Source organism: Leptodactylus fuscus, chromosome 8, assembly GCF_031893055.1.
Source record: "Leptodactylus fuscus isolate aLepFus1 chromosome 8, aLepFus1.hap2, whole genome shotgun sequence".
In the NCBI taxonomy this organism is placed as follows: domain Eukaryota; kingdom Metazoa; phylum Chordata; class Amphibia; order Anura; family Leptodactylidae; genus Leptodactylus; species Leptodactylus fuscus.
The window spans coordinates 42,440,241-42,454,178 of record NC_134272.1 but is presented as its reverse complement, the minus strand read 5'-3'; positions in this window follow the sequence as shown (position 1 = coordinate 42,454,178).

Sequence of the window (13,938 nt, the reverse complement as noted above, 5' to 3'; positions counted from 1 at the left end):
TAGTCGAGGTTCTTTATCCACCATCCGCACAATCTTGCGTTGAAATCTCTCGTCAATTTTTCTTTTCCGTCCACATCTAGGGAGGTTAGCCACAGTGCCATGGGCTTTAAACTTCTTGATGACACTGCGCACGGTAGACACAGGAACGTTCAGGTCTTTGAAGATGGACTTGTAGCCTTGAGATTGCTCATGCTTCCTCACAATTTTGCTTCTCAAGTCCTCAGACAGTTCTTTGGTCGTCTTTCTTTTCTCCATGCTTAATGTGGTACACACAAGGACACAGGGCAGAGGTTGAGTCAACTTTTAATCCATTTCAACTGGCTGTAAGTGTGATTTAGTTATTGCCACCACCTGTTAGGTGCCTCAGGTAAGTAACAGGTGTTGTTAATTACACAAATTACAGAAGCATCACATGTTTTTTCAAACAGTGCCAATACTTTTGTCCACCCCCGTTTTTATGTTTGCTGTGGAATTATATCCAATTTGACTTTTTGACAATTCTTTTTGTGGTTTTCCATTGAAGACAAATTAAATGAAGATAATAATACCAAAGAATTTGTGATTGCAATCATTTTCTGGAAGAAAATGAATATTATCTGACAGAATTGCAGGGGTGCCAATACTTTTGGCCAACACTGTATGTGGTGATTAATACTACAGCTCTGTACACTGTATATAGGCGGTGGTTAATATTACAGTTCTGTTCACTATATAGGTGGTGGTTAATACTACAGCTCTGTACACTGTATATAGGCGGTGGTTAATACTACAGTTCTGTTCACTATATAGGTGATGGTTAACCCCTTCCTGCCGATGGAACTTTATGACTTCCTGACCAAACTCGATTTTTCAAAACTGACGTGTCACTTTATGTGGCAATAACTTTGGAATGCTTTAACTTACCAAAGTGATTTTGAGATTGTTTTTTCATAACACATTGTACTTCATGTTAGTAGTAAATTTTGGTTGATATGTTTTGTGTTTAATTATGAAAAAATAGGAAATTTGGTGGAAATTTTGAAAAATATGCATTTTATAAAGTTTGAAATGATGTGCATTACATACAGATAGTCAGACCGCCAAAATTATATCATAAATCTCATGTCCCAGATCTCTGCTTTATGTCGGCATCAAACTTTAGTCACCCTTTTATTTTTTACGGACATTAGATGGTTTACAAGTGAAACAACAATATTCAAAATTTTCAAGAAATTTCCAAAACCCATTTTTTAAGGGACTAATCCAGTTATGAAGGGGTTTTAAAAGACCCTTGTATTAAAACCCCCACATAAATCACCCCATTTTCAAAACTGCCCCCCTTAAATAAGCCAAAGCAACATATACCTAGTATTTTGACCCTATAAGTGCTTAACAGGAATTGATACAAAATGGAGGTGAAATTTTCAAATTTGATTTTATTTTACTAATATTTTCGTTTAGACCTAGAATTTGCACATTCACAAGGGGTTAAAGGCGAAAACGCATCCCACAATTTGTTATGCAAGTTCTCCCGACTATCATAGTACCCCACTTGTGGGTGTAAACTAATATATGGACGCACAGCGAGGCGCAGAAGGGAAGGCGCGCCAAAGAGCTTTTAGAGGGCAGATCTGGCTGGGATCAGTTTCAGGAACCATGTCGCATTTACAAAGCCCTTGAGGAGTCAAAACAGTGGAAACCTCTAGAAAGTGACCCCATTTTGAAAACCACACCCCTCAAAGAATTTATCAAGTGATGTAGTGAGCATTAGTAACCCCGAAGTGAATATGTAAACTGTGCGGAGTAAATTGGGTACACCAAATCCCATTCTATTTTCCCACTAGCTCCTATGACACGGATGGGGAAGAGGGGCATTCTGGGGGATCAGCGCTGGTCCTTCCCGGCAGCACCGTACTGTTACGGCGGATGTCGGGAAGGGGTTAATACTACAGTTCTGTTCACTGTATATAGGCAGTGGTGAATACTGCAGCTGTGTTCACTGTATATAGGCAGTGGTGAATACTGCAGCTGTGTTCGCTGTATATAGGTGGTGGCTAATACTGCAGCTGTGTTCACTGTATATAGGCGGTGGCTAATACCGCAGCTGTGTTCCTAGTCATTGGGGGCAGGGCTGTAGTGCTCCAGCACCACCGCTATACCAGGGACACAGATGTCGGCTTCCAGCACCAGAGGCAACAAGCTATTCCCTCTAGGAATAAAAAGTAGATCACTAGGGATCTGACCATTGGGAACCCCCACTGATCACATGTCCTGTTTCTCCCCTATATGATCCACAATGTGCGCTGCTGATTCGTTCATTTCTTTGAGACTACCAGAGATAATAATTCTGATCTACTTCTTTTCAGCAGTCCCATAGAGATGAATGGTGCAGTAGTACAAATGTAGGATTCCTGTTTTGATGATGGTTAGGGTCCTAGTGGTCAGGACAGATTAGTGTCAGAGCTGTGGGGAATGGCCGCTGTATTAGGTACTAAGCTTAAAATAAAACCCTGTAAATAGGATTATGCCATGAAAAGTATATCTGTCCACAGGATAGGCAACAAATATCTGATCGGTGTGGGTCTGACGGCTGCGTCCCCCACCGGTCCCAAGAATTGAGGGGGTTCTTTTCACCTGCTTTGCAGTGAGCCCGACCAAAGTCAGGCTGAATGTAAGTGTATCTGGTGGTGGACGGCGTCAGATATCACTGAATGCTGGACTTTGGCTGTCTTTGGTGCACCCACTAAAGAGAATGGGGGCACTGGCCACTACCAGTCATGCCTCAATGCGCCGGACGGGATAATAATCTCTCTTTCTTGGGACAAGTGTGGGTTTCAGTGTTCAGACCCCACTGATCAGGTATTTATTCTTTATACCAGGGTCAGGGAACCTTTGGCTCTCCAGCTGCTGTGAAACTACAACTCCCAACATGCTCCATTCACTTCCATGGGAGTTCCAAGAACAGCAGAGCAAGTGTGCATGCTGGGAGTTGTAGTTTTGCAACAGCTGGAGAGCCGTACGTTCCCTACCCCTGCTCTGTACTATAGATGGTGTCCTCTGTTGGGAAAGATCATTTTAAAGAGGGTTTTGATGATCAGGCATCTTTTACTGTTCCATCATACAATTCTGATGGAAATGTTTGACGATGAACAGAAGACATTATGATCAGGTACTCCTCATAGATAAGGCACGATTCAGGGAAAATGTGCGCCATCTCGTAGCCGCCATACGTTTCCCCCATCATTTATGCCACATTTCAGGTGTAAATGATGGTAAATCTGTTGGGGCCTCCTTAGAAAAGTGGCACGGGTAGCACAGAGCCAAATTAAAAAAATATTTATTTTTTTGTGTGCAAATTGCCTTTTAACTGGGGCCACACAGCTCAGTGGTTAGCACTGCAGCCTTGCAGCGCTGGGTCCTGGTGTTCAAATCCCGCCAAGGGCAAAAAACCATCTGCAAGGAGTTTGTATGTTCTCCCCGTGTTTGCATGGATTTCCATCCCATATTCCAAAAAAGACATACTGATAGGGAAAAATGTACATTGTGAGCCCTATGTGGGGCTCACAATCTACATTTAAAAAAAAAAAAATTGCACCCGACTGCCATTTAAATGAATGAAAAAGTATCACGGACACAGCTAGTGTCCGCTCCTAATGTCCGTGCAAGATTTTGAACGGACACTAGCAGCGGACACTTCCTGTCGGACAATGACGGTAGTGTGAACGCCCCCTTGTATGTCTCCCTCCTGCTCAATCTACTCCTGGCTTCGGCTCAAAAAACACAGCAAAATCTGCAACGAAAAAAAGCTGTTTCTGCAACGTGGGGCTTTAGCCTAAGGCCGGGGCCCCCACGTTGTGGGAACACACCTTTTTTTTGTTGCATATTTTGCTGTGTTTTTCTGAGCCTAAGCCAGGAGTAGATTTATCATATAAGAAGCTTCCTATATATTTTCCATTCCTTCTGTAGCCATTTTTAGCTTTGGTTGAAATAAACCGCATCAAAATCTGCAACAAAAACGCTGCATTTCTGCAACGTGGGGCCTCAGCCTTACGCCTCCTGCACACAAATGGCATGGATGTGGTTTTCACTGACCTATAAATGAATTGACAGGGCCGCAAATGCAGACAGATATAGGGTATGTATAGGACACATATAGGACCTGCTCCATAATTTTTAGTTCTTCATTTTGGCCCAAATACACAGCCACAAAAAATGGCTGTATATATGGGTCAATTGAAATGTATAAGTCTGTACTCTTATCCAAAGTTGTGGATAAAAAGTCCAGTCATGTACATTACAGCTTAGTAACTCAATGTGCCTCATACCCTGTTTCCCCGAAAATAAGACATCCCCCAAAAGTAAGGCATGGGGGAGGTTTTGTTAGATTGCCTAATATAAGGCACCCCCCGAAAATAAGACATCCCCAAAAACACTGCAGCCGGCAGAACACTGTGCATGATGTTCTGTGTGCACAGGTATGCCGGCTGCTGCCTCTGCTGTGATACCACTGTTCCTGCTACTGTAAGATGAGCTGGGAAAGCATCGTATGCTGCGGGGAGTCCACTCTCCCAGCTCATCCCACAGCAGCCAAAACAGTGGTATCACAGCAGAGGAGGCAGCCAGCTTTCCTGTGCACACGGAGCACAGCGTTCAGCTGGCTGCAATGCCCACTAAGTGAGGCTCTCCGGCACAACCGCCGGAAGCCTCGCTAATCTCTGCTAAGCCCCGCCAACCACTTCCACCACCGTGACCAACAGCAGCACCAGCGCTGCTATGAAGATGGGGAAGGTAATTAGCATACCTCCCCACCACCACCACCTCTTGCACCACCTACAACCGGCAGTCATGCCGGCACTCCGTTAAGGAAGTGCCGGCATGACTGCCGATTGTCCCCCGCTCCAGCCGCTCCATAAGACATCCCCCGAAAATAAGACAGGTCATATATTTCGGAAGAGAATTTAATATAAGACAGTCTTATTTTCGGGGAAACAGGGTATTAATAGCAGTTAACCCCATCATGTTCCGCACATTAACCCCCTGTGTGCTTTACATAAGGGACACTGATATGTGAGCCATATGGAGGTAATAAGTGAATATCTTCATTATATAGATCCTTTATTAGTACCTCCATATGTCTCACACCTTAGTAATCCTTATGTGAGCCACACAGGGGTTAATGTGAGGGACATGATGGGGTTAACTGCTATTAATGTGAGGCACAAGGAGTTACTAAAACTAAAGTAATAACCCCAAATGCCTGACATTAATAAGAATAGTTAGTAACACACATGTACCTGGTGTTTTTACTTTCACTTTGCTTCCTCTCTTCCTCAGGGCTGCAGACGGCAGGAGCTCCTCCTCACGTGTAGCAGCAGGTCCAGGGAGCCCTTATCCTGTGCGGTGAGAGGCTCACCTCTGATTGGTGGCAGGGAGAGAAGGGGGCGTGTCCTACGCCTCAGCTTTAGCAGAGCACTGAAAGGATGCTCTCTCTCAATTTAGTGCATGAAGGTTGTGGGCTGGCTGCCGTGCCAACAAAATATGCCTCGCGTGCCACTCTTGGCACGCGTGCCAGGGGTTGCCGACCCCTGATCTAGGGGCTAGGTGCTAATTCCTATAGACTGCTGTATTGCTTATCTGCTTTCCTTATCACACCATGCCTCCTAGTACACTGGTTCAATTGTAGCCCCTATCTACACTTTGCGAGTCTAAACTGACTGCTCAGATTAGCCTGACGCATTTCCTCTATCTACACTAGTATGTGAGACAGATTCATCAGAGGCTATTAGTAAGATGGGTATTGACTGCTCATATTTTATCTTTCTAAGTCAAACATAGTTCCCCCATGCAGCCCTGCCGGCACTGATGTATGGCCGTACGGGGCCGCCAGAGTGTTGATGTTTTAAACAATAAACTCCGCCCCTAGAGACACGTCACCACCAGTAGTATGGAATTGTTCACAGCTGATGTTAGAAGGGGGGGCGTGGGGTGGAGAAAACATCAGAGCACATGCTCCATAAACTGGCCAATAGTTTCTGGAAATTGGATATCTAACGTTACCAACTTAGGCCACGCCCACCCCTCAAGCTTAACCAATAGATGCCACTGTAGGAGACAACGCCCATCACACAAAGTAAACAAGGGGCAGCTCCTAAACTACACAACCTTGTACTTTGAGGTTACATTATGACCAGCAATGATAAAACTGCTGATCCAATAAAAGGAGGAATGCCTGTGCAGGTAAGTATCCAGCCCTAGCTACGTTCAAAAACAGAGATGATATAATAAGCAGATTATACAGGAAGGATTCCATGAAGCAAGATTAACCCTAACCACCAAGCCAAAGTTAAAAATCAAAACCATATAAGTGCATATATAATGCAACCCTACATAAGTAAATCATTGGAGATCTAGCCAATATATCAGTATGCACTATGAGGTGAACAGATCAACCTATTATAGAAGAGATATTTTTTGATTAGGATTACACAAAGCAAGATTAACCCTAACCACCAAGCCAAAGCTCAAAACCACAAATGTGCATATATACTGCAACCCTATATAGGTAAATCACTGGAGATATAGTCAATATATCAGTATGCACTCTAAGGTGAACAGATCAACCTATTATAGAAGAAATGTTATATGAATGTAAAATAGCATCATACAGTCAATTGATAATAAGTAGATCCCGCATACCATAGACTACTCCTATAATAGATTTTATAAAACCGGTGTTGTGAAGGTTATTGAATATTATAGAGGATACCACTACATGATAATAGAGATACATGAATCTCCAAAAGATTTAAATAAAACATTCATAAGAAATTGTATCATTAAGGCCCCATGGTTTGTACGTCTTTAACAAAAAGGTCCATCGCGCCTCTCTCTGTAATAGATGATCAAAATTACCCCCTCTGGGTGATGGCCATACTTTTTCAATTCCCTGAAATCTCAATAGGGATGTATCCCCTTCATGATGGGTACAAAAATGACGCGCAATTGAGGTATCAGCCGTATGCTCTATGTCAAGAACATGCTCTCTAATCCTTCTGCGGAATTCGTGGGAGGTTTTGCCAACGTATTGTGTTTTGCATGCGGTGCACGTGGCTAGATAGATAACTCCTGTAGTGGTACAGTTGATAAATCCTCTGTTAGTATAGGTTTTTCCCCCTACGCCCAAACAGCAGCACAAGATGGGGTATTCCTGCCCCTGTGTACTGTTAGGACAGGTGGAACTTTTAATAAACTAACTAGTTACCCTCCCATAAAAGGTCCAGGAGACCTCCCCCTCCCTGTGTTTTTTTCTGTCCTGTTACCAGGACAGGTGGAGGGAGAGGTCTCCTCCTCTCCCACACATTCTTTCTTTTTGTGGAGGAAATCTCCCTTTTCTAGCCCGCCCCCCCCCTCCCTCCATCTTGTGCTGCTGCTGTCAGGGTCTTACCAGGGGTTTGGGGCTTTCTTTGCCTTCCTGACGGCGCCTCCTCCCTTCTCCGGTCTGGCGCGGCCCCATCTTGTGCTACTGCGGGGGGGGGAGATGGTGAGGCAGCGTATCTGTTCTCGGCGCTGCGGCGCCACTCGTCCGGCTGCCGGGGAGGAACTGTAGATGCAGTTCCTTGTTTCGCCGCGGGCACTACTTGCGGTGCTCCGCGGACTTCCTCTCTTCCCGCGCATGCGCGGGAATCCGGTTCGCGCATGCGCGGACCGTCGTCCCCGCTCGGCCGGACTTTGGGAGCGCTTGAGCAGCGCTCCCACCCCGCTTTGAACTGGATTTAAGGGGATAGTGTCCCCCTCCGCTCCATCCTCCTAGCCAGCTTAGGCTAGGAATAAAATGGTGCCCCCAAGCCTGGCTCTGGCCGAGGCGCTGGAAGGGGCGGAGCTAAGGTTCACCCCGCCCCCGTTTCTCCCTATTTCTTCCTGGTCTGCCCAGAGTAGGTTGCCTGTCTGCTTAGCTTGCAGGTTCCTACTCTCCCTGGGCAACCAGAAGGTAGAAGAAATTTTCCTGACACTACAGGTGCTCTGAAATTCCTTTCAAAAGGTGATGTATGCCCCCTGGTGGGCCCTCAGGGTAGAGGCTGCAAAGGTAAGGGAAATAATGAGTAATATGTTTTTCCTTAGATGTCATCCTCCTCTTCAGTGGCGGATAACCCTAAAAGGAAGGCTTCCAGTAAGCGTCGCCACCTTGCCTGCGCCAAATGCGAAGTCCCCTTACCTGATGGCTACGCTTATCAATGTTGTCGCGGGTGTCGGGGTCCCCCCTCAGAAGACACTTCTGTCCGTGACGTGGTCGGTTGGGTAAGGGAATTCGTCGAGGAGTCGATGAAAGAGATGAAATTCTCAATCTCTCAATTGGCCAAGAGACCACGGCTGGATTCGCCTCCTTCTCTCCCGCCGATGGAGGGTCTCCAGATCTTGGACGAGGTATCCTCGGGAGAGGACAACCTGGACCCATCTAAGCCGGTATTCTCGGTGGATAGGATGCCCAAACTGCTAAGAGTGGTTCGGGCTAAGGAGTTGGAGGAGGCGGCTGAGGAGGCTCCATCTACCTCTCTCAGAGCCTTCAGGGCGGACCCAGACTTGGTAAAAAGGCTGGAGGCTGAATGGCGGTTCCCTGAACGCCCATTCATTGCGTCTAGACGCTTTAGGTCTCTTTTTCCCCTATCCGAGGCACAATCCAGCTCCTGGGGCCCTCCGCCCAAGGTTGACATAGCCGTCTCCAAACTGTCAAAGCGCACGGTAGTACCAGCGGAGGATGGCTCTAACCTCCAAGATGTGATGGATCGCAGGGCGGAGGGGTCCCTGAGGCGTGTATACGCCTCTTCCTCGGCACAGGCCTCAGTGGGCATTGCGGCTAGCGAGGTGGTCGCTAAACTGCGGTCAGACATCTCTAAGCTGGAGAGAGATATTGACTCCGGGGTCCATCGGGACGACTTGCTGTCGGCCATGACAAATATTTCCCTCATGTCTGACTATCTCTCGGAGGCGGCCTTCTACCAGGTCAAGCTGGCCGCAAGATCCATGGCATTGTCCACCGCCGCAAGGCGCCCCCTCTGGCTTAAGCCCTGGAGGGCAGATAATGCCTCCAAGTTTAATTTATGCGCCTTGCCATTCGAGCCCGGCAGGCTATTTGGCAGCGAACTCGACCGGATAATGGAGGGTCTGGCCGATTCAAAGGGTAAGAACCTGCCCCAGTCCACAGGATCCAGGCAACGATCCTTTCGGGGCTACGCCCCCTCCAGAGGCATGTCTAGAGGCCAGTTCCGTAGGCGCCCCTCGGGCCCAAGAGGCGGTCGAGGTTCCTCCCGTGGTGGTGAGAAAAGATCCACCTTCTGACTGTCACGACCCCCTTGCCTGCAGGGCCAAGGTGGGGGGTCGTCTCTCCTTACATTTAACCGCCTGGCACCATCATATCCAGGATCCTTGGGTTCTCCAACTTATACGGGAAGGCTACAAAATAAACTTCCTTTCCCTTCCTCCAGACAGATGCAGGAGGACCCGCCCTCTTCAGGGCACCAAACAACTTCATCTGCAAAGATCTGTGTTGGAGTATATCGACAAGGCTGCATTGGAACCCGTCCCTCTAAACGAACAAGGGCAAGGCGTCTACTCACCCGTGTTTCTAGTGCCAAAATCGACCGGAGGGTGGCGCATGATTATCGACCTAAGGTATGTAAAACAATTTATCCGCAAGGTCCGGTTCCGGATGGAGACCATAAGGTCGGTTCTCCCTTTCCTGCAGCCAGGAGATCTATTCGTCACCTTGGATTTGAGGGACGCATACCTCCATATTCCTATCTATCCTCCACACAGAAAATATTTACGGATTGCCACATATCTAAACGGAAGATTACATCACTTCCAGTTTACAGCTCTCCCGTTCGGTATAACCTCAGCCCCCCACACCTTTACAAAGGTAGTGGCCCCGGTCATAGCCGCCCTGCGCCTCCAGGGGATATTTATTGTCCCATATCTAGACGATTGGCTAATAAAAGCTCAGTCAAGGGAGCTCCTCGCCACGCAGTTGAGCATCACAGTGGCATTTATAAGCGAACTGGGCTGGCTAGTAAACTGGCAAAAGTCAGTAGTGGTTCCATCTACCCGGATTCAATTCCTAGGGTTCAACCTGGATTCTCTCAGTATGATGATCTCCCTGCCCTCTCCTCGAAAGGAGAAGATTGGTCGAGCGGTTCACTACCTATCCCGAACCAGGGAGGTTACAATCAGGACAGCGATGAAGGTCCTAGGTCTCATGTCCGCGACCATCGAGGCAGTTCCCTGGGCTCTATGGCACATGCGCCCGTTACAACTCGAGATCCTGAGAGTATGGAACCACAGTCCCATGGGACTTCAGAAGCCTATCCAGCTTTCCATCAGTGCCCGTCGATCACTACAATGGTGGTCCCAACTCAAAGACGGGAGGTCCACGGTCCAGACCTCCTGGACCCTGTTGACCACAGATGCCTCCCTAACAGGCTGGGGAGCGCATCTGGGGGAGACCCTAATACGGGGAACATGGAACCCGCAGGAGAGAACTCGCTCCTCCAATTGGCGAGAACTTACGGCAGTTTTTCTGGCACTACGGACTCTGACTCCCCATCTCCAAGGGAAGGCTGTCAGAGTAAGAACAGACAATTCTACAGCCGTCCAATATATCAACAAACAAGGGGGCACCAGGTCCCCCTCCTTGATGCGGGTGACCGACCTGATATTTTCATGGGCGGAGAAGAATTTGTCCCGGCTGTCAGCGGTACATATCAAAGGCCACCTCAACGTCCTGGCAGATCAACTAAGCAGGGGACTAGTGACAACAGCCGAATGGTCCCTGTCCCCGGAAATTTTCCAACAGCTTACCAGGATATGGGGTCTCCCCGAGGTGGATCTGATGGCCACCCAACACAACGCCAAGGTGGGACGGTTTTGCTCCCTGTACCGGGACGGCAATCCCTTGGCGATCGATGCCCTGTCAATACCCTGGAGCTTCAAACTAGTATACGTTTTTCCTCCCATTCCAATGATTCCCAGGGTGTTGGCAAAACTCAGGCAGGACCAGACATCGGCCATTGTCATCATGCCGTTCTGGCCGAAAAGGGCATGGTTTACCCACCTCATGTTAATGAGTCGAGGGACCTACTGGAGGCTTCCGTGTGTCCAAAACCTGGTAACTCTAAACAGTCAGCTCTGCCAGGATCTGGACAGGTTCAACCTCACTGCCTGGAGGTTGACCGCACCGTACGTGGAGACAGAGGATTGTCCCAGGCCGTTTTAAGAACACTGGCCCACTCTAGAGCGGACTCAACCAATCGTAGTTACCAGAGGATCGCCCAAGTATTTAACGATTGGGGAGCCAGGAGGCAGTGCGATACAACATCTATCGAATCAGTCCTGGAGTTTTTACAAGAAGGGTTGGACAAGGGATTGTCCCCAGCCACCTTGAGAGTACATGTCTCGGCGTTATCCGCTCTATTGGGGACTAGACTGTCTCAGAATCCTCTTATAAGGCAATTCCAGAAAGGGGCCTCCAGGCTCCGACCCCCGGTTCGGCCCCCGGCTCCCCAATGGGACTTAGCTGCGGTCCTGCAAGGGCTATGTGGCCCTCCATTTGAACCTTTAGCTGAAGTGGACTTCAAGTACCTCTCTTGGAAGGTGACCTTTTTGCTGGCGATCACATCTGCCAAGCGAGTGGGTGAGCTCCAGGCCTTGGCGGCATCAGAGCCATACACAGTCTTTTTTCCAGACAGAGTCCAGCTTAGGTTTGTTCAAGGTTTTCTGCCCAAGGTTCCGTCAGTGGAAAATATAAACCAGACTATAACCTTGCCCACTTTTTTCCCCTCTCCCTCCTCGGAGTGGGAGGAGAGGATGCATAGTCTGGATCTTGTGCGAACATTGCAAGTATACCTGGACCGAACAGGCCCATTCCGTAAGTCAGAAAACCTGCTCATCAATTTTTTTGGTCACAACAGGTGTCAAGGCATCCAAACCTACTCTGTCAAGGTGGATCAGAGAAGCCATCTCAGTGGCCTTGCAGACACAAGAGCTGCAGGTTCCGGAATTTTTGCGAGCCCACGCTACCAGGTCGGTGGCTGCATCATGGGCAGAGAGGCAGTCCCTCTCAGTAGACCAAATCTGTGCGGCTGCATCTTGGTCTTCCCACTTGACGTTCGCCAGACACTATAGGTTAGACTGGCATGTTTCCAAGGCAAAATCTTTTGGTTATTCTATCCTGACCTCTGCTTGTCAGGATCGCCCTCCCTAGAAGGGGTATTACTTGTTAAATCCCCATCTTGTGCTGCTGTTTGGGCGTAGGGGGAATGGAAGATTATGTAGATAATCTGTTTTCCCTTAGCCCAAACAGCAGCACAAAGCTCCCTCCCTTTCTTGTTAAAGGATAAATTATTATAGTCGGTATGGTACTTGGAGACTAACACAGGGAGGGGGAGGTCTCCTGGACCTTTTATGGGAGGGTAACTAGTTAGTTTATTAAAAGTTCCACCTGTCCTAACAGTACACAGGGGCAGGAATACCCCATCTTGTGCTGCTGTTTGGGCTAAGGGAAAACAGATTATCTACATAATCTTCCATTCCAGTGCTATTACTAATAAAGTTCTTACTTCTCATAATCGATGGGCATGGCCGACATGAGCCACAACAGTAAGTGCCTACCAAGGCCTTTGCTTGCCTGCCTAGCCAGGTTTCATTCGTCATTGGGGCCAGGTAACATTTAACCAACTTCTCTTTAAAGTTTTGCCCTCTGCGGTAGATAACCAAAGGGTATTCTCCCACCACAGGTCCAATATCCGTATCAGAGCGGAGAATATTCCATGTGCTTTTTAGTACTTCTATAACCGCTCTGTTTGCCATATCATATGTGGCAATAATCCTAGTCTGCCCAGACTCATTACGTTGTACTGGTTGTAGGAGTGACCCCCAATCTCTCGAAAGGGCTGTCTGGTGTGCCCGACGTAGGACCCCATCTGGGTAACCTCGTCGTTGAAACCTCTCTTTCAGGTCACGTGCTGCCATTTCGTAGTCTCCCAGACGTGTACAATTTCTGCGCAAGCGCAGAAACTGCCCCTTGGGACGCAGGGATTTCGGATGCCAGCTATCCCACTTTAACAAGCAATTGGTTGCCGTTGCTTTGCGGAAAAGTGTCGTATTTAATGCACCAGATGCTGATTTAAAGATCTTTAAGTCAAGAAAATTGATCGAATTTTCGTGTATTTCAGAAGTGAAATACAACCCCAGGTCATTTTTATTAAGGGCACACACGAATTCCTGAAATTGATCAATAGTGCCCCCCCCCCACACACACACACACAAGGAGGACATCATCAATATATCTTACCCAGAACAGTATGGACGATGTCCATGTGTCCGTACTGTCATTAAAGACCACCTCCCTCTCCCACCAGCCCAGATATAAATTTGCGAAAGTTGGTGCGAAAGGTGTGCCCATCGCAACATCTCTGAGCTGGCGGAAGAGGAGGCGGTCAAATGTAAAGATGTTATGGGTAAGTATATACTGTAATAAGCAGATGACAAAAGAATTGTGGGCTGCAAAATGATTACCCCTGGACTTTAAGATGCCCTCCACAGCCCCACACCCCCTGTCATGGGGTATGGAGCTGTAGAGGGCCTCCACATCCAAGCTTGCCAGGTACGCTCCTGTAGGCAATGACAGGTCTTCAATTCTCCTTAATACATCAGTTGTGTCTTTCACAAAAGATGGTTATGCTGTGACAAACGGTTGTAAAATCTTGTCAACGTAATAGAAGATGTTTTGTGTTAAACTGCCTATACCGGCTACAATAGGGCGTCCCTTGAACTGGGTTAGCCCTTTATGGACTTTTGGCTATGAATAAAAAGTTGGTTTTACCGGATGTTTTGGCAATAAGAATTGGAACTCAGCCTCAATAATCAAACGCTTATCCTTTCCATCTGTCAAAATGTCTGTAAGACACT